The following is a 27672-nucleotide window of genomic DNA, read 5'->3' on the forward strand; positions in this document are numbered from 1 at the left end:
AGTTTTTTACCCATCTCCATGCTTTGACCTTCACAGAGTATGCAAAATTGGAAATTTCTACTTAAAATCTGGATTTTTCACCATCCTTTATAAGCTGGCATCACTGGCAACTCTGGGCCTACATCCTGCACCCTAGAATCTGTCCATCCCTCCAGCAGATGAAGCAGAGGCTGGTACTGGGCCCCAACTCCACTCTACCGGGTCAGTGTTACCTGCCTGGCCCCGGAGCCTCTGAGTTTGTGAGCCTCCCCCCATGACATAAGTCACAGCCCATGGGATGGGAAAAGATGGTAATCTGGAGATAATTTGACTAAGACTCAGAATCTCTCTTGCTGGAACTGTAATACTATCACACAGAATAAATGGAAACAACTTCTCTATTGAAGAGAGGAAGAAACTCCCTGAATTTAGTTGGCCTGCTTGATTTCTGACCCCCAGTGAGAGCTGGACCCAGACCATCACCTTGTGACTCCTTCCGTTCATTACACTCCATCGCCTCTGGAGAGAAAGGAACTGGCCAAGAAACTGATTTTTGACTGATACGATTTTCAAGCACCCAGTTCCCAGCGCAGTCCCAGGTACATGTGGATATCAAAAAAAAAAGTTTTTAAATAAAGGAATGAATGAATGACATAAGAAAAGGGCAAGAAGAGTTCCCTTGTGGACAAATGACAAAGCTGATCCTTAAGACTGGAGTAATTTAAGATGAACTTCTTCCACAATATTATGCCCTCAATTTAAATGACCAATGAGATCAATATGCAATGAGAAATGGAGAAACTAATATGTTCAATCTTACATAGTTCTTGAGGCATTCAAGTCCTATTAGAACAGTATTTCTCACACTTGATTAACATGTAGACCTTCTTAAAAGAAAGTACCTCCTATAGATTCCAGAGTTGACATAAATACCGTTACTTAACTATGAACAAACATAAACCAGATATAAACTCCTTATCCTTATCACTCAAAAACATTTATGTGACCAACACACATTTGCAAAATCAGTGGAATGAGAATTAGCAACATTCATTAATTCCGACAAGGGATGCGCCTCTACAGAAACTGCATCCCCACAGCCACTGTCAGAGGTAGAGTGCGTGCTCAGCATGTATGAGGTCATGGGTTCAATCCCCAGTACCTCCATTAAATAAAAAATAATAATCATAATAAATAAATAAATAAATAAACCCCAAAAACAAAACAAGCCCCAATATACTACAGTGTAAAATGAACAAATAAATGACTTTTTTAAGATAAAAACTCAAAATCAAATGAAGTTCCTGCTCACAGGGAGTCTGTCGGGCTATGCCCACAATACATGGCATTTCCTGCAAATAACTCTCTTGCCTTTACAAGCTCTTTGAGGAAATTTTTGAGAAATGTTTCACCCACACTTTGAATTTCTTGAGGGCATGAACCACATCTCCTCCTTCTCTTTGTCTCCAGGGACCTACGACAGTACATAAGACAGTGCCTGGAAGAAAACAGGCATTCGGTAATGTTTGCAGAATTAATTTGGCTGAAATAATGGCAATGGCATTGTCAGTAACAAAAGATTGCTATCACATTTAAATGGGAGGCAGAGAAGGGGAACAGCTGTATGAGGAGGTGGAACGGAAGCCACCCAACTTACCAAAGCAGTTCATGTTCATTCAGAACAGTTCAATCAGATGAAGCAACTCAATTTAGCCCTTTTCCACTTGAACAAGTACGGAAGGAAAATACTGTACTTGTCAATCTCACATTAGTCAGGGGTGCGGCTCAGGACACAAGTCTACCAGGTGACACCAGTGCTATTAAATTTAATAACTTCAAGAATTGGAAGGGCATCCTGGTAATAATAATGTCACCAATAATATTAAGTCCTGGTTTGTATGCTGACCCTAACTAAGAAGGTCATTTTGATCATTTAAAGGTTAAGTGTCAAATATTTGCTACCGAGATTTAACAACACTGAAAATAGTTCAGTGTGTGTGTATGTGTGCGTGTGTATGCGGGTGTGTATAAAATATGACGTGGGCTCACCTTTCCTTATTCCTAATACTGCTACCTTTTTCAACTAGCTGGACCCCAACCAAGTTACAGATAAAAGATGATTCAAAGTTCATGACTGAAGCTGTCCCATGGGGACCATCCCTCCACCCCCTCCCGCACACCCAGCAGTCTAGTGCCATGTCTCCTCCGTAGCTCTGGGATCTTAGATCTCAGCTGAACATTTGTTTTCTCCTTAGTTAAATTTCCTGGGTTTTTGTAATGATCAATGGATTTTAAAGAAAAAAATAAAAACAACACAAAAATGGGTTGGGGGTATAGGGCTTATAGCAAAGTTTAAATTTTTCTACTTCCCTCCTGGAGACACTGCATTTTCACTCATTTGAAAATAATAGAAAAGATGGTCATTACACCCACTTCCCTATACAATCCCTCTTATACTGCAATCAGTCACGTTCCATGCCCAGTATCCCCCAAACTTTCCAAACTTGGGGGAGAAACTGGGCAGAGGAGGAAGTGAGGACTCCAGCCTTACAGGTCTAAGCAGTGAAGGGGTGAGCCAGCCCACTGCTGCCTTCCAGGGCTATTTCCTTTTCTGGGTCTTTTGTCTCAGATATGTGAACTGCCAACCAAAACGATGCTTTCAGATCTTCCTAATAATGACAGCCAGAAATCCATAAAATTTCAATGAAAATCCAGAAAGCAGAAAAACATTTTATAGAATTAACATACTATAGTGCCTGAGGAAGAAGTCAAAATAGCTCAAGAAACACCATGACTCCAGGCAGAGACAGATGCAAATTAAACTAAATAAAACCTGAGTATCTTCCCCTCCATGCGGGAAACCTGCAGGCATCCCCTTTTCGCCTGAGAATTAAGATAAGTAACTCGATGTTGAAGTTATGTTATTTCTGTCAGAGCCAGAAGAGTAGAGAGTTTATCATATGGTTTTATCATTTTATTCTGTGGTACAAAAAGCGAGTTTTTCAATTCACAACGTCTTGAATCAAATGCTTCTCTTTTATTAACTGGGCAAGTCCCTTAACGTCTTTAGGTATAAATTTCTCCATTACTCAGATAAGAAAGTCTACGCCCTCAAGATTATTTTGAAAATTATACGAAAGAACTTGTGAAATATCTAGCACACAGTAGGCATCAAAGAATATTTGTGTGCAGCAATAAAATGCACAACAACGTCTTGGTTTCTACACAGTAGCAGGAAAACAATAAATACAAAAACTACTATAGAGAAAGCCAAATTGGCTAACGAACGGTCCGGGTCAAAGCTCAGGGTGGCCGCTTGGTGCAGCCTCGGGGCCTAGAGTAGGAGGTTAGATTCAATTATGCCGTGAAGGTGCGGGGAGCGCTCCTAAACCCGTGTCACGGAAGAATCTCCGCACACTGCGGATTCCACTTTGGCCAGTGTTAACTAAGTGCCCTTTGCAGGGCTCATATATGAGCAAGTAAAACTTTCTCCCCAGATTCTGACTCTGAACGCATCCCCTTGCCTTAACTCTAGGGGACCTCATCTTGAAATAATTAAAGTGAGTCGATGAATGGAGAAAAGCAACTCAGAGCGCGCAAGTCCCGCAGTGTAAGAGGAAGACACGGCAGTGCCCCAGAGAGGACAGGAAACACATCCACTACCTCCCGCCCTCCAAACCTCACACGCACCTGGGGATGAACTTGGCCTCGAACCCAAGTCGCGCCTGGACTGGAAGTACTGTCAAGCTCAGCTGGGGCACGCCAGGTCCCAGGGGGCGGCCACAGCCGCCGCCGCCGCCGCCGCCGCGTCCTGGTCGCCCTCGTCCTCCTCGCTGTCCCCGGGCGTCGGATACAGCCTGGGCCGCGGCGGACTCTGGCCCCAGAGCCGTCCCCCGCGGCGGGCCCCGCGGAAGCCGCGCGCGAACTCCGGGAAGGTGATGTGATGGCGCCTTCGTGGTCGGCGTGCAGCCGCTGGAACACGGGCTCGGCGTCCGCCCGCAGCACGCGCAGCTCTGCGCACAGCCTGCTCAACTCCTCGCGCTCCAAGCGCCCCGAGCTGTTTGCGTCGCAGGCGACGAAGGCGGAGCGCAGCAGAGCCAGTTCCCTCATGTCCCCGCCCACCTCCATCCTGCCTGACGGGGATGACCGAGAGGGCTTCGGGCGCAACGGGGCGCGCAGTCCACCTCGGCTGGCCGCACCGACAGCGGGGAGTCTGAGGCCACATGCTGCCCCAAGGAGCTGCGGCGAGTTCGGCCAATCTGGCTGGTTCCGCCACACACCCGAACGTCCAGGTGGTGCGGGGCGTGTGGCTGGGTCGGGACGGCACGCTGCGACGCGGCTCCTCGCGCTGATCCCGGACGGACTCTGCCAGCCCCGAAGCGGTGACAGCGCGCCCTTGGCCGCGCGCACCGCGCAGCAGCGGCCGCCTGCGATTCAGCGCCCCAAGCGGCCGCGAGCACCTTCCAGCGGGGCCCGAATCCATCCAGCCTGGGAGGAGCGCCCTGCTCGGGTTCCCACGCGTCCCAGAGCCCCGCTGTGTTTTCCGTGCAGGGCTCTGGAGCCTGGGTTTGGGGCCCTAGGAGTTGTGGAAAGGGGAAAAGGAAGGTGGGGGTAGGATTCCAAACTGTTTAGTTATGTGTATTTTATTCTTTTCTGATTCCGGAAAAGGGAAAACTTTTCTCACAGACCAAAGTACAAGATTTAGCACAATACCCCATTCTGATTTTGCTTCATGTTCGTCCAACATTAGGTCCAAATAGTTAATGCTCATTAGCAATCACACAGATCTTCCAGATCTTCAAATCCAAATAATTTTCTCAGTCCTTGTCTCCTCAACCTGAGAGAAAAATTAACCAACATCCTTGGCAGGCAGCAATTTTAAACAAGGACTGAGGTAGTTTTTTTTCTTTAAACAAATCTTATGGAAATTATACATGTGTTACCCTTTGATCTCAAACACTTATTTCAACAATGCTTTAGTACTGGCTGCATAATGGGTATATGATCTTTAAAATTCATCCATTTTAATCTTTTTTTTTTTAATCTTGTCTTATTTTCACGAGACCCTCACTCTGCCTTATGACTTATGTCTATGTTCCCTTTGGATCCTCATAGCCTGTGAAAATGTATATGGGTGATTTTTACTTTATTCGCATCAGTTCCCTCCACTTTTTAGGCTTTTGTATGTTTCCATTTCTATTAGTTATGACTCTCTATTCTATTTATTCTCATTCTGGATTCTCTTTATTGCTTATTACTTCGATTGTTTTTAATATAATAAAAATAGAGGATTTGACTGACATTTCCTCAAGCTGGTGTTCTTAAACAGAAAGCTAAGTGCTAAACATCTGAGAAACTGTTTCTTCTTGAATAGTACAGTAAATAAGGGCAACACTCTCAGCCCCCATCGAGCTGTAAATACCACTGATAATAGCCATCTGTAAATTTAACTGGTAAATTACGAGAGGCAGTCTATTGAGAGGCCCCGGTCTTAGCAATCAAATTGCTAAATGAATATAGTTCTATACAAGTAGATAGTTCTATACAACGAAATGAATTTTTTATTAGTGCAATATAAATTGTTATTGATCTTGGGTTTATGTGATTTCCTGTTTATTTTAAAGATTGATTTTTCCATTTAAAGTAAAAAGTGGCTAGCTTGGTAATGCCTTTAAAGCTTTACAAGTGTACTTACTAAGCTGAATCTTTGAAGTATTATCATTATTCTGTCAGCAATTAAGAAACAACTGTATTTTTCAAAATAGATTAGTTAATATTTTTCACTGCTTAGGCAGAAGTGCTTTCTTGAAGACTGTTCATGCAGCTTAACTCCCTCTAAACTTTGCACTCAACTCTAAATTCTTATATTCTTTGATAAGCCCCTTCATTGAAGAATCATCAGGAAACCTGGATTATTTCAAATGTCTTGTGTGTACACATCTTCTCATTTCCACTGACTTTAATTTACTCCAGACCTACTATAACCTTTCATTGCACTTACCACAATACAACAAACACCTAGTGATTTATAACAGCAGCCATTTTATTTGCATAACTTCATTGCCATCAATCAGGTAGGTGGTTTTCCTGCTGGCTTGCCTGAGATCATATAGTCATGGTAGCTTTATTGTGGCTGCATGGTCTTAGAGTGCCTCACTTATATGTCTGGAAGTTGGTCCTGCCTGTTAGCTGGACATGTACTGGCTTTGTCACATAGTGGCAGTGTTCCAAGAGAGTAAGTCCCTATACACAAATGCTCTTCCAGCCTCAGCTTGTGTCATGTTTGTTGATGTTCCATTGATCAAAGCAAGTCATGTGGCCAAGCCCTAAGTCATTGGGGGAGGGGATTATACAAGGTTGGATACAGGGAGATGTACTCTATTGGAGACCCTTACTGTAACAATTGACCATACCTAGCTTCTAATACATTTGCTCAGGCTCCTGTCCTGTCAACCTCCTGAACAGCCCTTTGTAAACACCAATTATTCTCTCACTCTGGAGGTCAGTGCTTCTCAATCAGGGGTAATTTGTTCCCCAGGAGACATTTGGTAATATCTGGAGACATTTTTGGTTGTCACAATTTGAAAAGGAGTAGATGCTACTAGTATCTAGCAGGCAGAGGCCAGGGATGCTGCTAAACATCTGATGATGCACAGGCCCAGTGCCCAGAACAAAAAATTATCTGGTTGAAAATGTCAATAGCCCTGAGGTTGAGAACGCCTGCACCCTAGCCGATCAACCCCCAGAGGTGCCCCAACAAAAAGAGAACCAAGGCTAAGCTCTTCATCTGGACATCCGAAATCCTCTGAAACCTGGTCCCATCTTATATATCCAAACATTTCTCCCTTTAGCCTCCATCAGGACTCTGTCACTCAAATATGCCACATTTAATTACATGATTAACTCGATAGCTCCTTATTATCGTGACAAAATGTAAATATCAAACATTCTTTAGCTTTTTTCTCTTCTGCCTAACCAAACCATTTCCCAGCCTCAGGGGAAGAGTTGGATCCTGCTTTTCCTACCAAAGTTTCCACAATTTCATTGTGACCTGTCACTTACAAGGACAAAGCTTAACATGTATTAGGTCAGCTCAGGCCACAGGAATGCTTTTTTCTTTTCTTTTTTAGTCTTTTTCACTACTTTATTTTTCATGTTAAAACTCTGATTCATCTGGAATTTATTTTGGGTCTGGTGTGAGTTGCAGACTCAACTTTATTTTTTTCTGAATTTCTTCTTGGCTTTCTCCACACTGTTTATTCAACATCTCTTTTCCATGAACTGGACTTTCTAGTCTGTTCTATTGAGGAGTGATTCACATTATGAAAGGACTCTTTAGCTTATAAAAAGATTACTAAAGGAGTCCTGTTAGGTGGCCTTGTGTGTTTTTAAGTGTTTAAAGTACCTCACAAGGTACTAAGGAATGTTTTTGAATACCCCCAGCAATATATGCAGAGGAAAGCCAAGTTATATAATCTGTCTCTAATTTTTTTAACAATTAGAGGGAAGAGAGGAGAAGAAAGAAATAGGAGGCATTTCTTTTCTATCTTAGCATCCAGAAACAGCTAGTGAGAAATTGGAGATAACAGAGCAGCCTTTGAGAGCCAGTGAATTGTTAGGTAAGGAGTGTGTACCTTTTTAGAAAAGGCATGGGGGGAGGGTATAGCTCAGTGGTAGAGCCCATGCCTAGCATGCACAAGGTCCTGGGTTCAATCCAGTACTTCCAAGGAAAAAAATAGATAACTAAATCTAATTACCGCCCCCCACCCCGCAAAAAAACCCCACATGTAGAAAAGGCATAACTTTAGAAAAATCAACTTGCTTTGTGGCTGCTCAAGGATTTTAAAAATCAGAGATAATCTTGTTAGAGCCTGTTTCTCAAAAGAGTGAGAAGATACTATTGTGATCAAATACATTTTTAAAACACAAATAAATTTGGAAAAGAATCCTACTGTGTCGGTTCTTGGAAGAGATAAAAAAAAGCTGTTTATACGTGTTTAATCTAATTATTTCCTAAATGTATTTAACTATGGAAGCCTTTAGTTTTGGGTTTGGGTTTGTTTTTGTTTCCACAGAGTTAGTGCCTTTGAGAACATACTTTGGGAAATCTCATGATAGACAATGATTAGAATAATGAGTCATTATCCTTTTATAATGAGAAATTATCCTTTTCAGTACATCATAAATTGACCTAACTTTCTGTAACAAGGAATGAGCACCACCCCTTAACCTCCTCTTCACCCAGTAAATGGGAAAGGCTTTTAATGGAAGCCTATTGTAATCTACCCTATAGTAGTCCCTGCAGGTACAAAAGCCTTCCTCAGAGCCTGACTTAACACTGAAGTTATTCTGCCCCAGAAAAATCTGATAAGCTTGTTAAGATGGAACTAGATATCCAAGTAATGGCATTCCACTGAGGGACCAATTAGTACGTTCAAGAACTCTCTCAAACACAGCCCCAAAAGATCTTGTGTCTTAGTTTTCTCGTGAGTATCTACTCAGGGGTTACTATTCCTAAGGAAGTTACAGGAAATTTTTGAAAATTTTACAAAAAACAATGTGTCAGCGAATTTACATCATAGTGATGTACTTACTCTTTAAATAAATATGAAGAAAGAAAATAACGTCCATGAACCCAAAAAGTGGCCAATATGAACATGGTATCATATTTGCATCAGATCTATTTTTTTAGAAGATAGAGAATTATGGACCCAGTTGAAACTCCTCTTCAATTACATATTATTTCTGTAATCAATATATAGCATTGTTGTATGTGCATATGTGCTGGCAGTCAGACTCCGGTAAATCTTCCATTGTAAAAAAAAAAAAATTACATACCTCTATAATGCTCCAAACAGTATCAAACACCATTTCACAAACCAGAGCAGAGTCGGCGTTCAGTACTAGAACTGAATGAGAAGTGTTGAGTTTCAAACTTCTGATTACGTGATAACCAAGCTCATCTCCTTTCCCCACACTGGTGAATCATGTGTCTCATACAGCTTGCACCTCTCAGTCGAGACAAAAGTTTGCATTCCACATTATATATGCAGGAAATAGAGAAAAAGATTGAATACAGTGAAAAATATCCATCTCAGTTCAAATTCTGGATATCAAGACAAAGCCAACTGTATTAAGCAGAATTCTACAATGGTCCCCACATTCCCACTCCTTAATGTACATGCTCAGTATAATCCCCTCCTTTTCAAAGTGACCAGGCCATGTGAATAGGATGGGACAGTCACACTTGTGACTACATTATGTTATGTAAGACTCTGAGCAGCCTAGAATGAAATTCTCCTGCTGGTCTTGAAGAAATAGCTGCCACATTGTGAGAGGGCCCCATACCTAGGACTTGAGAGGTTAGATTTAACATAATTAATTGTGTCTTTTCCAGAGTTTCATGTAAATAGAATCATACAGCATGTACTGTAATGTGCCTAGCTTCTTTTGCTCCACATAAGCATTTTCAGATTAATTCATATTGTTGTATATTTCAGGAATTCATTCCTTTCTAGTAACAAGTAGGGTTATATTATACATATATACCACAGTGTGTTTATCCATTATTTTGTTGATTGGCATTTGGGGAATTTCCAGGCTTTGGCTATTGTGAATAAAAGTCTTTGTGTGAAGGAACATATGTGTCCATTTCTCTTGGGTAAATTCCTAGTAATGAGATTGCTGGATCACATGGTAGGTAATGTTTAGCTTTAGAAGCAACTGACTAAGTGCTTTCCAAGGTGATTGGAATTACACATTCCTACCAGCAACAAAGAAAAAAAAAATCACACAGCTAGTAGAACTAGGATTCAAACTCAGATGTCCTGGTACAAGTTAGCTGCATGTTTCCCTCCATAGCTCCATAGTGCATGTACCAAATGTCATCTTGCTCTGCCCATCCCCTCAGATCCCCAGAGCATTTCCATCCAACAATTGGCCCCTGTGTCACTTGTTGGAGAACAGCCTTTAGGCTGCTAGAGTTTGCTTTGCCTATGTGTCCAGAGAGTCATAGGTGCCTGGCAATTTGTATCTCCTCTGGAAGCAGACCTTGAACAATGGATGGTGTTCAAGCTCCCTTGCTCTCTATGTAGAACAACTCTGAGTTGACTTGCATAATTTTCAGCAGTGGGACTAAGACAGTCAGCTGCTGGGTGACATTGCTTGATGTCAGTATTACCTGTCGCTTGTCCTACTTCCCTTCCCGGTTCTACCTCCCCTATTCCCCTAACCTTCCACATCCACGGGAATTCTCATCTTAGGGTATGGGTAACCCAGCCAAAGGCAGTGCACAACTCTTTCCTTGGCATGAAATATTCTCTACAGAGACTCAAGTCTAAGGGTGTGGCATTGTCTGCAGTTTGTGAAAGGACTCCACAGAATACATGGGCTACCTAGAAGCCGCTGCAGTGCCCTGACACAAGTCCTGCAGCAATCAACACATTTGACATGGCTGTAGTACACATAAAACCGGGGTGTATACAATTAAATAACTGTGAGTTATAAGGGAGAAAATATTCCTTCCAGAGTTATCCAACTTATTCTCCTCTCATAATACATTCTTCAGTGACTAGAGAAAAGTAGATTGCCGTGTACCAATCAGTAATCTCAGGTAAAAGTTTAAATGCATTACAAATAAATAATAGAAACAAGCAAGAAAATACAAATATTTAAAATTTCATACTTTTTAAATTTATCATTATTTGGGCAGGAAGGGGTAAAGATGTTTGGCATATAAAAATGCATTATTTTTGTATGAGATGCCAAAATTTCATGCGCAATTACCCCTTGATTAGCTATCTCAATCTAAATTCAAAAATAATTAATACCTTAATTTAATTGGGAAATTTTCTGTTCATATTTAACTAAGTATATTTTCAAAGTTTTTGTTGCTAGAAATTCTATTTTCCTAAAAATATTAGCAGGTACGGGCAGTCATGTCATGAAATACTCTTTTGTAAGCTGCTTTTATTTTGCACAGGTCAGAAGTAATGGTGCAGCCATGAAGACAGAGAATCTTCAACCTAAAAAAAGGAAAAGACAGGCCATAGATTATGTGGAGTGGATACAGGTGAGCCTAGATTCTAAGTGTGATAAAGGAATGAAAAGTCTTTAAAGTAACCTTGACTTGTACTTCACATTTTTCAAAGGCAAGCAACACCATCAAACTTGAGAATCATAGATACATTTTTTTAAATCTGTCACATAAGTGAAGAAATAGTGAGAATGTCTGAAGTTAAAGACTAGCTGTGTTCCAATGGTAAGGATGCTAGACCCTGCTGTGAGAGAGACTCACTGGGCACACATAAAGTTTTACTGGAACACAGTCATGCCCATTCACTTTCATGCTACAAGAGCACAACTGAGCAGCTGCAAGAGACAGGTGACCTGCAGAGCCTATTTTTTCTGACCCCTTACAGAAAAAGTCTGCTAACCCTGCTCTATATGAAGAAGTAAAAGAAGGTAATGCAATGCCAAAGAATCCCCTTATTTTCAAACCATGCTTCCACCCTGAAGGTAGCTCCAGTGCCTCTAAAAATTCTTCAAACCCAGTAAAAAACATAACAATTCAACTTACAGGGAAAGAATTAAGGTCATCACAAGGGACTGGTGATAGGATGAAGGAAGAAAGTGGAAATTCTATTAACGGTAACTTAATTAACATTTTTTAAAATAAGAAAATATCGACTCACCAGAACCTTGTGCAATTTTGTCTGGTTGTTAAGTTTTTTGGCTCCTCAGTAATTTAGAAGAATCCTATGACAAATTCTGCTTAAAATGTATTAATTTTGCCTTTAATGAAGAATTGCCTAGCCTCCTTTTAGAAGGCAAAGAGGACCATGGTTTCATGGTGTTTCCCAACTAATTTCCCTGCCAGTGATTTCAACTTATGTTTAGTGTTAAACTGCGGTACTCAGTTTGACCTCAATTCCATTTCTGCTCTTTCTCAAGCTGGTTTCTGATTAAAATTTTTTTGTATCATTTTGAATTCCTCAGCTGCGTGTGTTGTGTGGTCATGAGAGTTTTTAACCATAGAAAGTCCCAAAGCCTTTTTGAAAGTAGGCAGGGTTTAATAAATTATAAATAATTACACACAACTATTAGGCAGCTATGTTCATTTTAATGTTGGTAATATTGGAATGATAATTACGTCAATATTTCCTTGTTATCTATTTACTAATTATTTTAGAGCTGCCCAGGACACACTCAACTTTTTCCCAGATATGTATTCTAACAATAGGCAGATCATATTCTAAGACCACAATGGATTTTTTCCAGGGAAGCCTATGAATTTTATTTCAAATACTCAAAAATTACTTTTAGCTCTTGGGAATGCAAATGTGTACATTGTTAGATCAGAGATACATTTATATTCATCCAAAGTAATGGAGAAATTGTACATTCTTGGGTGGCCTGAAAGTTGTCCCCAGTTCTGTAATATGAAGAGATGTTAAAATATTAATCCCTTTTTTTAGACCAAAAAAAGATTAAACCCCCTGTTCCCAGAAGTACAAAATGAGACAAACTAGATCAGTCAGAAGGAGATCTATGAAACTCTAAAGCCATTCCTATTCCTCTGGAAAGCATCATATAATTCAGAATTCAAAGGATGAGATATTCAAATAAGGCTCTTTTCACCAATACCCAAGAGTCTCAGCTTAGCAATGAACTAGGACACTCATTTTTAACTAATGTAGTAATTGGAAATACAGAATCAGGATTTCTATGTTGTTATATGTGTTCCTTACTTCACAAGTCTTTAATGTTATAGAAGATGAATGAATAAAATTAAGTTAGCGTTAAAAAAAAAAAGTAAGCAGTCACATGTGCACCATACAATGAGATAGAACTCTTGCCCACCGACACATTTGTTGAGAATGCCATACCTTTAGAGATGATTTCTTAAAACAATGTAGATTTAATTATGTCTTTTAAGCTCTCAATTCATGTCTTCCAGTAATAAATTATCAGTTAATTTTTACAAGAGATTTACAATTGGCAAAAGGAATTTCTTCAGACTATTCCAATATTTTGTTTTGAAGCCTAAAAAGTTCCAGGGCCCCATATAGAAGTATTTGTTCCATGTATTCCCTTATTTGTTCTACAGATTCCCCCATTTCATGAAAGATTATTACAAAAATCTTAGATTTCATTCAAAGAGCTCAGGTTTCACAGAGTGGACTAGGACTAATAAAATAATTCTTGAAATATGGGACACTTAAATGGTAACTTCAACTCTGGTTACTCCTGAACTGTTTTTATTTCCTTAGCGTGTATAATTCTAGTAAATGGTGTCCCGAGGACAGAGGCCAAAATAACTGAAAGGTATTTCACTTAACTTCTTCCAAATATTTTTTCTGAATTTTTTTATGAATTCCAGAGTAAAGGAAATAACATATTTTCTGCTATTTGAGAGGTCATGAAAAATTGGTTTAGCCTTTTTCTTTTTTTGTCCTTTTTTTCAAGGGCTTAGGTTATTTGTTTGTTTTCAAAATCTACTTAGGCCAACCCCACCCCAGGCACTGGGCAGCCCAGGAAGATGGAGAGTAGGAGCTGGGACCAAGGGAAGGGAGGCCACAAATGGTCAGCGGCAAGTCACCTTGGTTTAGTCTTAAAGAAGATGCCAGAAGCTGTTTCCTGGGAAATATTTAATGATTGCTAGAACTCTGTTAATAAAATGGAAACAACCATGAGGATTTATAAAGAAGCACAAACCAACGCACAGCTAACATCAAGTTTCCTCTTCACTTCATGATGACATTTAAGACTGAAAAAGACACAGGTGGGCAAAATCAACATTTTCTTACCATCTACAGTTTTTACAGTTTTTTAACCACATTCCAGGTGACAAGCTTGCAGAAACTGAATTTCACACATTCCAAACTAGTATGACCATAATTAGCCAATGAACAAACCCTGGAAAGGAAAAGGGGACAAAAAGTTATTAGAATAGTTTGTGAAATGTACTTTTTATGAAGTTTACAAAAATTCAGCCCTCATATTTTCTGTGGCCCTGCCTATCCACTAACCCCACCCCATCCCTCCTCACCTACTGGTCCTGCCTTCCCAACCAAGCTGAGGCTGTAAATGAAACTTCCTGAAACACAATGAACACACCTAATAAAATTTCCAGACCCATAAAAATCGAGCAGAAAAGTAAAGTTGACAGGGGCAATAATCTAAAGGCGTCAGACTTTCATTTCCAGATTCTTAGAAAAATGGTAAAAGTAGATAAATCCAGATAATTGTTACAGTATTATCATTTGGATGTGTATTTAATAATAATGAAGTAAAAGTAATCATTATCTTAATATCTGGCACCAGAATTACTCCCAGAATGGAACCATCTTTGTTTGGAAAAACACCTTGATACACTCTTGCAGGAGAAAAGACTCTGCAGAATAACATGTGATAGTTCTGCCACTTTTCACAGACAGGATGGATATTTCTTTCTCCTGACAAGTGAATAAGGAAGACAATGGAGAGGAGAGAGAAGACAGAAAGATGGAGAGAGGCTGGAGCCAGCGAGGTACAGGCTGTCAGGGAGCCAGTGGAACGACTTGTGAAAGTGTTGTAAGCCCTTCCTAGGGTTCCTGAAACATTTTTACTGAAGTTTATTTTGCTCACAAATGAACTAGAAGAGGCTGAGTTAACACTGACCATGTGAGAGGAAGCAGGAGCCCAAGAGGCAAGAGAAGACAGGAGGGAACATGAGCGCAAAAGTCTCACCCCAGAATTTGTCAAAATTGTGGGCATGGAATTTTGATAACCTTAAGCAAATGTTTACCTAGATCTCAGGAGTCAAAAAGCCTCTTCCAGGACAAAGGATTGCTGTATAACCTAAATCACTAGTTCTCAGAGCATCCTCCTAGACCAGCAGCATCAGCATCACCTGGAAAGGTGTTAGAAATCTGGGGAACTTGACCCCTGACCCACTGAATCAGAAACTCCGTAGGTGGGGCTCAACAGTCTAAGTCTTCCAGGTGATCCTCATGCACATAAACTCTGAGAAACACTGACCTGGAAAAGTGGCTCCCAGCTTTGGCCACATATTAGTTTCACATGTGACATGATTGAAAAACACCAACGCCAGAAAATCACTCTCAATGATTCTACCAACATAAACCAATTATACTTCTAAGAAACAAATTCTTGAAAGTAAGTCTATAGGCAGAAACATCAAAAATCTCTACTAATTAACATTTTTAATTGGCCTTCGGGTTGGACTTCCTAAAAATAATAATTCTGACTTAACAAAATCCATGCTAAATATTTTATGGATGCTCTTCAAAAGCATTAATTCTTCTGTGGGTTGCAAACTCTTCTGTTGGGCTAGTTACTAGGTTTCAATACAAAAACTGGGGGACTTAGGAAGACAGGTGAGAGGGGAGAATAGCAGAAAGTGAAGGAAACAGGAGGAAGGAGGTTTGCAGCAAACGTGTTTCCACTTCCCCAGAACTACTGCATAGATGCACAGTCATCAATCTCAGAAGAGCATAAACGGAAACATAAGATAGCTCCACATAGATACGGCCATGCCAACATTAAAAGCAAAGTAACTTTCTAATTTAAATCCTAAGTATTATCATCTTTGCTCCCCAGATGATAGACCCAGATAGTACATGTGGCCTGTGCACACTATCAAAGATGACCCAGGTTAGAGATTTTGAACATTTCACATAGGATGCCATGGAGGGTGCTTCTAAATGTTAACATGGGCAAGGAAAAGCTTCCACAGACTTTCCCTAAAATAACTCTCCAAGTTCCCATAATGGTGAGAGCACACATATCTAGTAAGAAATCTATGCCTTTCAATTAAAAAACATACGTGCACAAAACTCTCATTTCTGTCATATTTAAAATGCACATTTTCTCTAATTTCAAATTAATAACAGAAAACTTGGAGGTACTTTAAATTTCACATTATTATCCATAAATACTGAAATTCTGATATCTCACTGGGTTCCAGTGAGTGATTAAGCTGGTGCCATTGAAGAAATGTCTTCCCTGTACTAATAATGAAAATTCAAAATTCTTCATAATGGTTTTACTCAAGCCAAGTAATACTAATAAATGTTTTCTTTTTTTAAAAAAAAATGCTTATTAACAAAAGAAATAGACAACTTTCCTTAAATCAGTAGCATGAGCTTTTATGTACAACAAATAATACTTATTTGGAATAAAGAAAAACTTAATGCCATTATAAACAAATAATACTTCCTAATGCTTACAGAGTGCTTTCTTTGTGCCAGGGCCCTAAATTCTTTCCTATGTTAACTCACTTAATCCCCATAATGATTCTAAGGTAGCTGCTATTATTTTCATCATCATGTTGCTGATGAGGAAACTAAAGCACAGAGAGATATAAGTGACTTACACTAAGGTCACACAGCTAATAAAATACCTGGGGTTTGGCCCCAGGAATTGGGTTCCAGAGTCCACACTCTAAAATCAGTCCTGCCTCTCAGATGAGCCAAATGATTCATATTACTTGCACAAGAATGAAATGAAATGAAATATCCTAAACATTTTAGTTAGAAATCATAATGCTTCACACAGAAAAGTGATCTGCCTCTCACGCCTGATGGTTTATTAGTAAATGAATAGACATGACTCTGTTTTTGTATAATTGTTCTTATTCATTTCTGGCAGAACCTAGATGAAAATATAAAAACCTCATGCACCACAGGATGCAGACACAGGTTTCCACTGAGTGTTTTAATGAGCACAAGAATGGTGTTTCATGTTTTCTTCTAGGAAAACAAATTTGCTCATGTGAGAAATGCAATGTAAGGGCAGGTTTTATATTGCTGTAACGTGTCTCAAATTCTTCAACCACCATTGGAACTTCCCATCACTATCACTTTTAGACTAGAACATTCTGTTCTCTCATAAATGAGTAAATCCTGCTAAAATTAACCAGGCTCTGCTCAAGAGGTACCACTGCTCCAAGAGTTGTAGTAAAACAATGAGACTCCGGCAAATCCAAGTGCCTGTCATCTATTTCCCTACTTGATCACCTCTCTATAAATTAAACTACTGAAGTACTGGCTGGGGTGCGATAAACAATGCAGTGTAACTGGTTCTGGATTCGCATCTGAATCGATCGAATGTTTTCTTTAAGACATGGGAGTAAAATATAAATGGAAGATACCGAGGAAGCCTGAAGCAGATAATCCTCTAAGAGAGTGCCAGGAAAGCCCATTAAAAAATGGAGATGTTGCCATAGTTACCAGCAGCCACGCAGCCTAGAATCTCAATGTCAGAAGGAAATTGAAAATGCAGCAAAATAAGCTCTTAAGTCAAGGGGTCATTCTCTCCTCTGTGCTTTAATTAGTGTCATCCTGGCCTTTGGAAACAAGCCAGAATGGGGAAAAAAAAAGTGTCTTCAATTCTTCCTGCTGGCAACGTTCTATCCTTACGAAGCTCTCTCTCTGGAGCCTCTGTTGCATATCAGTGTAGTTAGAGATACAGCCTCCTTCTGTAATGAAGATGACCTCCTAATTAGGGAACTGACTGACCTGCCTATCACTCAGCGAAGCCCACCACCATCATTTACCCAGGAAAACTATGGTGCCAGCTGAATCACCCTTTTGTCAGTTCTCAATCACCCAAGGGAGCTACTTTTGTCCAACAGACAAAATCAGTAGTAAAATTCTAATAGTGGCTTATCATTAGCCCCAGCATACCCTATACTCACTTTTTTCTTCATTATATTTTGGTAAGACATTTATAAGTGAAATTCAAATATATATAGCAAGCTGATCAAAGGGACTATAATCACAATCTTGACAAAAGACAAAAAGAAAGGCAGGAAAAGAGAATTTCCATCTGCAACAGGGCTTAAACATAAATAACAAAGTGGGCCTAAATTAAAATCAGGCTTTAAGGCTATTATGAAGTAAATTTACCATGTCTTCTGTCCTGTTTACTTTGATTGTTTGATTTTTCTCCTATAAAAGTGTGTAGGGCTCTGAGAAGTTTACTTGGTCTACCAACTGCTACATCAGTGATGGAGATCATGGATAGAAGTATGATTAGAAAGAGGGATGACATTTGTGAAGTAGCAAACAGGAGGGGAAACACGTCAATTTGTAAATCTAAAAGAAGTTCGTGAGCCCAGTGATCTGTAAGTATAGAACTGTGTATCCATAGCAAGTATCTGTGGTAAATGAGTGGAAAACACCTGAGTAGTTTTAATTTATGTCTATTCAATATGACCTGATTTTTTCCCCAATCAAATCCATTTCTAGACCCTGTATCTGATATACACACAGTTTCACAGGAAGAAGTTGAGTACAATCACTTTCTTTCTTCTAGAACACCAACAGGTCACAACCTAAATGCCACCTTAGAGCAGATGAATTCCATAAAGAGCTTAGTGTGTGACTCTCCCCAACTGATAAGTGATTATCTCATGTATTATCTTTCGTCAGAGACTTTCAAGTTTAAGAACTTCATGTGCTTATCACTGTGACACATTTTAAAGCGTGTATATTCTGTAGATACTCATATATTCTACCTTAAAATGTACTCATTATATCAAGAAAACCCAAGAGAATTAACTGAAAACCTTTTCATAAAATACTTAGACAAATTCCCATAAAATATTTTAAAGACCAAGCATTAATACCATAATATGTCTAAAGAAGATGTACAAGTCTATGAAATAAGATGTATGGTTAAATAATAAAAGGGACAAAAAAATCCATACGTACCCACACACAAAATAGAAAACAAACCAAGAAATGCAAAATGCTGTTAAGAATATTTTAAAAATTTAATGTCAAGAATCATCAGCAAATATAGCACAGGGAACTATGTTCAATATCTTATAATAACCTTTAATAAAAAATATGAAAATGAATATATGTACGTATATGCGTGACATGGTGCTGTATACCAGAAATTGACACATTGTAACTCATGGTATTTCAATTAAAAAAAATTTTTTTAAAAAGAATCATTGGCCAAACAAATTAAAATAAGACACCCTCTACATAATGTTGGCTATGTATCTAAGAGAGAACCAGATTTTCCAGTGATGTGCCAAAATAAGCATTTCCATACATTATTATTGGAAGAGTAAATTGTACAGCTTTTCTGGGGGCAATTTAGCAATATTCATTTGAAATCCTTAAAAATGTTTATTTTGTAACTTTTGAACTAGTAATTCTATTTCTAGGGATTTATGCCAATTAAATAATCAAAAATGTAAATATTTGTGTGCAAGGATTTTTTACTGCTATATTTCTCATGAGTGAAAGTGGAAGCAATCTATATATTCTATATGTTCAACAACAGAACAATATTTAAATAAATTGTATCAAATTTCTATAATAGAACAGCAAGCAAGCATCAAAACAATGTTTTTGAAAAATGATGGATAATGAGAACATAGTACAAGTTTAGATGGAAAGGAGACAGATACAAAACTATATTTACAGGATAATCTATATTTAAGGGTATTGTAATAAAGCCTCATCTTAATTTCATTATAATAAACTAAAAATGTTTCATTTGATTATGAAGATCCCAAGTCAGTGGTTGACAATTTTTCTTAAAGGTCAGATTGTAAATAGTTTAGGCTTTGTAGGTTTTAATTTGTATTTTAATTTGTATTTGATCACAGGCTAAGAGGTAAAATCAAAAACATAATAGAGGTTCTTATATAACCATTTAAAACATAAACATTTAAATCATTTTTAGCTTGTAGGCCATTTCCAGAAACAGGCAGCTGACTACAATTTTCCAATCTCCATCCTACATTTACAAACTTGCTAAGTTCTCAAGTCACTTTCTGGTTTAAAATGTCCTATACAGTAGGTGGGAATATTAATACCTGCCCTGTGCACCTCACAGGATTGCGACAAGAACCTGACGTATAAGGGCTTAGGCAGCAACTGTCTAGAGGTTATCAACATCTTACTCAGTAATTGGGGATAATAATACTTCTCAGTGTGTATTAGCTACCTGCTGCATGACAAATTACCCCTCAAAACTTAGCACTTTTAAACAATAACTATGTATTATCCTTGTTACTCTGGGTCAAGAATCTAGGTATGACTTAGCTGAGTGGTTCTGGCTCAAGGTGCCTCACAGGATTGCAGTCAAGCTGTTGTTGGGAGGGCTGTGGTCTCATCTAAAGTCTCAACTGTGGGGAAGCTTGCTTCCAGGCTCACTCACAGTGTTGTTAGCAGGAAGACCTCAGTTCCACAATGGCTGTTGGCCAGAGAATTTAGTTCCTCACCATGTGGACTCTATAGAGACTGCCTGAGTATTCTTATGATATGACAGCTGGTTCCCCCAGAGGAAGTGATGAGAGACAGATAGACAGACAAAGATCTGCCCTAGATGGAAGCCAGGATAGTCTTTTATCACCTAATCTCATTTGTGAGATACCATCTCTTCTGTTGTATTCTATTAGTCACACAGCCCAATGATAATGCAATTTCAGAAGGGACTATATAGGGTGTGAATACCAGGTGCTGGGGATCATTGGGAGCTATCCTGGGAGCTGGGTACCAATAAGAGTAACTGTGACAGAATATTTGGAGTCACTTAAAACAAGTACTTTGTCACATCCCTTAACTTGCTTGGGGTCCAGGAACCCAATAGGAAAGAAGTAGATAAACCTGACTATCAGGGGGTGGGTATTTCAGTAGAAGTCAGATTATAGGGAGAAAGAGCAGGAACACTGAAGACAAAAATCAAAAAGTCATTCTGCTATGGACTGAATAATGTCCCTCCAAAATACCTATGTTGAAACCCTAACTCCCAGTGAGATGGTATTTGAAGGTGAGGTCTTTGGGAGGTAAATTGTATTAGATGAGATCACAAAGATGAGGCCTTCATGATAGGATTAGTGCCCCTACAGAAAAAGACACCCGAGCACTGGGGTTTCTCTCTCTCTGCCCCCACCCCCTTTCTCTCTCCCCATCATGTGAGAATACTGCACAAAGACAGCCATCTGCAACCCAAGAAGAGAGCTCTCACCAGAACAGAATGCTGTCACCCTGATCTTGAACTTCCCAGCCTCTAAAACGGTGAGAAATAAATTTCATGGCTTTGTTGTACCCAGTCTACAGTACTTTGTTATGGCAGCCCAAGCAGACTATTCACACCCTGAATTAGAGTAGTTTAGCCTACGTGAGACTGTGCCAGGCAGCAGTTTTTCTTGGTACCCATTTCTCGGCTTTCTGGAGGTGAGATGGATTTGACATAAAACAGAAAGTGTTTCCAGAAACTCCAAAAGATGGTCAAACCGAAAGAGCTATATCATTAGGAATGCAATGAAGCCAAATGGAATGGCTTTTTAAAAACTATACCCAAGAAATGGAAGGTTTCCCCAAGCATCTAGAGAAAGAAGTAAGTGACAGAGGCCCAGAAAATGCCATCAAGGAATGGCAGGGAGAAAGCTCAGAGCGGCTGCAATCCTGAATAGTTTGGCTTCATTTTGGGTGTCCCAACAGACATGGTGGTGGCCATATCCACATGGCAAGTGGAAACAGCAGAAAAAAGGCAGAGAAACGGCATGAGCAGCCAGAGCAGAAAGACAGCAGAGACAAGGGCAGCTGCTGGGATCTGCAGAGAGATGGACACATCACTGGGTCTTATTTTGTGAGACACAAAACGTAGAGGAGTGGGACCGCAGCCATTTGGTAGTGGGAGTTACAGATTCAGCAGACTTAGTAAGTGGGCAATCAGTTAAAGGAAATTTTCCTGGGAGACATCAGCTAGCAGAATATTGGGGACATTAAGATGTTACTTCATTATCTGGTTCCCCAGGCAATGTCCAAATAAAAGCATCAAGTTTGCAGAGGAGGCATTGCTCTGTGATTTAAAAATGACAGCTGACTGAGAAAATACAGAAGAGCCTTGAAAAAGCAAGTCTAGTTACCCTAAATGCACAGCTGTGTCATTTTATGGAGGAGCCAAGAGCCCTATTCACCTTAATATCCTGCAAAACCTCACCCAGTGGTAAGTGGCATCACAATAATGATCTTCTGACACAATTACCTTATTCTTTGTCTATAAATGTATGGGATTGTATTAAATGACTATGGAAATATTTATATAAAAGAATTCATCTCAGGAATTATTTTTATGATTTTAAAAACTGAGATATAGTTCACATCTCATAAAATACACCATTTTAAAGTATACAATAAAGTAGTTTTTAGTATATTCAAGGAGTTGTACAACCATCACCACTATTTAATTCCAGAACATTTCATCATCACAAGAAGAAACCCCATATCCAATGTTAGTCATTTTCAATTCCAAACTGTCCCCATCCCCAGGCAAAGACTAATCTACTCTCTGTCTCTGTAGCTTGACCTATTCTGGGCATTTCTTATAAATAGGATTATACAATATGTGGCCTTTTGTGACTGGCTTCTTTCACTTAGCATAATGTTTTTAAGGTCTACCCACGTTGTGGCATGTATCATTACTTCATTCTTTTTATGGCTGAATAATATTCCATTGTATGAATATATCACATTTTGTTCATCCATTCATCAACTGATGGGCATTTAGGTTATCTTGACTTTTTGGCTATTATGAATAATGCTACTACAAATATTCATGTATGAGTTTTTGTGTGAATGTATGTTTTTAATTCTAGGTGTGAAATTCCTGGATCATATGGTAACATCAAGCTTAACTTTTGAGGAATTGCAAAACTATTTTCCAAAGCAGCTGCACCATTTTCCAGCAATGTATAAGCATTAAAATTTCTCCACACCCTCATTAATGTTTGTTATTTTATTTTCCGTTTATTATTATTATTACCATCCTAGAAGATGTGAACTGATATCTTATTGTGATTTTGAGATGCATTTCCCAAATGACTAATGACTTTGAGTATCTTCTTATGCTTATTGTCCATTTATATATCTCATTTGGAGAAAAGTCTTTCTGAATCTTTTACGTTTTTAAGTTGAGTTTATCAGATTTATGATTTGTATTCTGTGGGCTGTCTTTTCACTTTCTTGATAGTGTTGTTATGGTCTGAATATTTGTTTCCACCCAAAATTCATATTTTGAAATCTTAGCCCCTAAAGGTGATGGTATTAGTACACAGGGCCTTTGGGAGGCAATTAATTAATGAGGGTGGAGTCCTCATGAATGGGATCAGTCTTGTAAAAGGGATCCCACAGAGCTCCCTAGCTCCTTCCACTATGTGAGGATACAAGAAGTCTGTGATGGGGAAGAGAGCCCTCACCCAACCATGCTGGCAACTTGATCTCAGAACTCCAGTCTCCATAACTCCATAACAAAGCAATGATTATCTATTGTTTATAAGCTACCCAGTCTGACATTTTGTTATCACAGCTCCAATTGACTGAGACACAGTCATCCCAAAGGTTTTTAATTTTGATGAAGTTTAATTTTTTTTGGTTGCTTGTGCTTGAGTTTTCATATCTAAGAAACCATTGCTTAGTCCAATATCATGAAGATTTACACTTTTGCTTTCTTCTAAGGGTTTATAGATTTAGGTATTACATTTTCTTCTTTCATCCATTTTGAGTTACTTTCGTATATGGTGTGAGATAGGGGTCCAAAGAAGAAATTATGGTGAAAATTAGAAAATACTGTAAGATCAATGAAAATGCAAACACAACATACCAAAACTTATGGGATGCAGTGAAAGCAGGGCTCAGAAGAAAATTTATAGCTGTATCTACATTAAAAAAGATGAACTCAGACCAATACTCTCACCTTCTACTTTAAGCAACTAGGAAAGAAGGCCAACAAGTACATGAAAAGATGTTCAGTATCACCAATCATCAGGGAAGTGCAAATCAAAATCACTAGGAGATACCACCTCACACCTGTCTGAATGGCATTGTCAAAAAGACCACAAATAACAAATGTTGATCAGGATATGGGGAAAAGGGAACCCTAGTACATGTTTGGTGGAAATGTAAACTGGTGCAGTCACTATGGAAAATAGTATGGAGGTTCCTTAAAAAACTAAAAATAGAACTACCATATGATCCAGCAATTCTACTGCTGAGTATGTATCAAAAAAATACAAAGACACTAATTTGAAAAGATACATGTATCTCAATGTTCATAGCAGCATTATTTACAATTGCCAAGATACAGAAGTAACCTAAGTGTCCATCAACAGATGAACGGATAAAGAAGATCTGATTAGATAGATAGATAGAAAGATAGATACTACAGAATTTATTCAGCTATAAAAATAATGAAAATTTGCCATTTGCAACAACATAGATGAATCTGGAGGGTATTATGCTAAGTGAAATAAGTCAGACAAAGAAAGACAAATACTGCATGTTATCACTTAAATATGGAATCCAAAAAAATAAATGAGTGTATATAGCAAAACAGAAATAGACTCACACATACAGAGAATAAACTAGTGGTTACCAGTGGGAAGAGTGATGGGGAAGAGGCAAAATAAGAGTAGGGGGTTAAGAGATACAGACTATTATGTATAAAATAAATAAGATACAGGGATATATTGTACAGCACAGGGAATGTAGCCAAAATTTTATAATAACTTTGAATAGAGTATAATCAATACTCTATTTTCAAGGTGACCACGGAGCTGGGGAAGAGGGGATGGGAACTGGATAAATTAAACACTGCAAAGTTCACTATTCCTACAGAGATTCAGCTGTTTTGTTTTGTTTTGTTTTGTTTTGTATAAATGTATCTGGAGTTGCATCAAGTCAGAGTTCTGAAAAAGTTGATTCTGACAACTGTTGCCAGTTTTTTCATTGCCTTGATGGAGGAGCACATTTTTGAAGTTCTTTAAATGGTTCAGTTATACCTGATTACACATTGCTGTCTGAACAATGGTTCTGGCTAATTAACATTACTTACAAGAATGACATACACCCTGACAATGATACTTATAATTGCTGGTTTCTTACACTGTACATTTGACTTTACTTAACACTAGTGGAGGTAACCCAGTGCCCAAGCATAAGTGAGAATCTCCCTCAGATGGGCAAATGTAGGGCCCTTTGAAATGACCAAAGTAGCCTCCATCAGAAGAGTGGACTATTAGTTCCAATATCCTGGGGAAGGGGGATTATGATTTGAGAGTTTGGAAGGAAATGCTGACTAGGGAGAAAAGAAAGATGACAGTTCAGGAATCATGATTGACAGGTGTCAGAACCAGCTGTAATCAGTCAACTAATAACCTGGGAGATAGCTGTGTAAGGGAATTGAAGGAACTAAACACCAATAGGTGCAATCTTGAGATCCCAGTCTTGGGGAACACTGCATAGAACGGAGGAATTGAGACCATTCTCCCTCAAAGAACCCAGCTGATTTCACTGGAGATCCTGTTCCCTAACTATCACTGCAGCAGGGGACCCTGGAATCTATTGAACCATGAAGGATGAGTCTGCAGCATCTCCCCCTTGTGGCAGCAGGAAGCAAGGGCAGTGGTGAACTCACAAGCTTCCAGTCTCCTCACTTGGGTAAAGCTGGATAGACCCTCCCTTCTCTTTTGACTGTGTAAGCCACCAGGATCCCAGTATAATTTAACAAAGAGGCAGAGGAAAGAAGAAGAAAAGAGATTTCCTATAAATGAGGCAGAAGTTGCTTAAATGAGCAATTAATTAGAAAAGTAAATAATTATTATTGTATTTTAATTCTATGTTTGTATAGTAGTTCATACCAGCCTATACATAATGTATCATTTGTATATAGTCCCCTTGGTAAACAACTTTCCCTTCAGTTGACTGAATAAATCTCCATCCATAGTTTCATTTAACATCTATAGAGATTCCTTTTGGTCTACCATATCATAATCCATATTATAGACACGCAAGTGCCCTTAAAATGATAAACTGAAAGGGATAATTAAAAGCATGATTCATTTTCTTAAAGCCACTGGATAAATAAAGGATAATCTGTAAAACTCCTACCCTCTTATGCTTGTCCCTGTGGAGTGTAGGTCCAGATACTTGAGCTGGGGGCGGCTTCTTGCCAACACATGGATTCCTGCATTGGTTACCTGTGAGCATCCACTCACTTCAAGATAGCTATAGAGTTTAATTAGAAAGGATTTAGTTGGGGCTTTTCACAAACTGTCATACTCTGTTACCCTTCTCCTAGCTAGCAGGACAAGAGTTGGTGCGCTTCTATGTGGAGAAATATTACTTTCATATTTCATTAACTAGATGAGTGGAGAGGAGAGGCCATTTCAATGTAATTTGCTGCTATAAAGAAACACATACCAATGCTCTTCAAATCACATTGTGCATTTCCCCAAGTCTCCATTTCCTAGAGAAAGGGCTTTGTCTTCTATGCTCCCCACATCTACTTGGTTAAGTACTGAGCTCAAAGTATCTAAACAAGTTTAGCCTTATCTAGATTTTCATAGAATGTTCTCATCATGAAAGTTATTTTTAAAAAGGTGTCTGAGCACAGGGAACTATATTCAATATCTTGTAATAACCTCTAATGAAAAAGAGTATGAAAACAAATATATGTATGCACATGCATGGCTGGGACACTGTGCTGTATACCAGAAATTGACACATTGTAACTGACTGCACTTCGACTTAAAATTTCTAATTTAATTTAAGAAATAAAAAAGGTGTTAAAGATAATATAAACGAGATTTCCATGATCAAATTTCAAGCAAAGCTCAAGTGTTTTTGCTGCTTTCATTTAAGTATTTTTAAGTCTGAAAATCAAGAAATAAAATAAAGACTTTTCTAAATGAAAAGCTGTTTGAGAAGTCACTGTCAAATCTTTGCAAAAGCAAAAATAGCTTCAGCTTTCAGAATGGAACGAAAGATGCTCAACACCACTAATCATCAAAGAAATGCAAATCAAAACCACAATAGTATATCACCTCACACCTGTCAGAATGGCTATTATCAAAAAGACAACAAACAACCAGTGTTGGTGAGGATATGGAGAAAAGGGAACACTTATGCACTGTTAGTGAGAATATAAACTGGTATAGCCACTATGGAAAACAGTATGGAGATTCCTCAAAAAATTAAAAATAGAACTATCACATGATTCAGCAGTTCCACTCCTGAATATCTATCCAAAGACAATGAAAAAACACTAATTAGAAAATATACATGCACCTCTATGTTCACTGTAGCATTATTTACAATAGCCAAGATATGGAAACAATCTAAGTCCTATCAATAGATGAATGCATAAAGAAGATATTTTATACATATATAAATATATAAATACAAATATCTTCTTATATATATATATAGTGCTAGAATCTATACACACACACACACACACACACACACACACACACACACAATGGAATATTACCCAGCTATAAAAAAGAATGCCATTTTGCCACTTGTGACAACATGGATGGACCTAGAAGGCATTATGCTAAGTGAAATAAGTCAGATAGAGAAAGACAAATACTGTATGATTTCACTTATATGTGGAATCTTAAAAACAAAGAAAATGAATAAATATAACAAAACAGGAATACAGTTACAGATACAGAGAACAAACAGGTGGTTGCCAGAGGGGAGTGGGTGAGAGGAGGAGAGAAATAGATGAGGGAGATTAAGAGTTACAAACTCCCAACTGCAAAATAAATGAGTCACAGTTATGAAATGTACAGTCAATAATTTTTTTAAAAACAATAAAAGTTACAGAGTAGGAAGTAGCTCTTCATTTTACAGATAATTCTAGGCAAAGTTCCTA

General features: G+C 38.6%; 1 pseudogene; it reads right to left on the reverse strand.

The window, feature by feature from the left end:
* LOC123616264 (ras and EF-hand domain-containing protein-like) overlaps positions 1-27672 on the reverse strand; it is a 218416-nt pseudogene that overhangs the window by 27886 nt on the left and 162858 nt on the right.

This window comes from Camelus bactrianus, chromosome 4 (assembly GCF_048773025.1).
Source record: "Camelus bactrianus isolate YW-2024 breed Bactrian camel chromosome 4, ASM4877302v1, whole genome shotgun sequence".
NCBI classification, from domain to species: Eukaryota; Metazoa; Chordata; class Mammalia; order Artiodactyla; family Camelidae; genus Camelus; species Camelus bactrianus.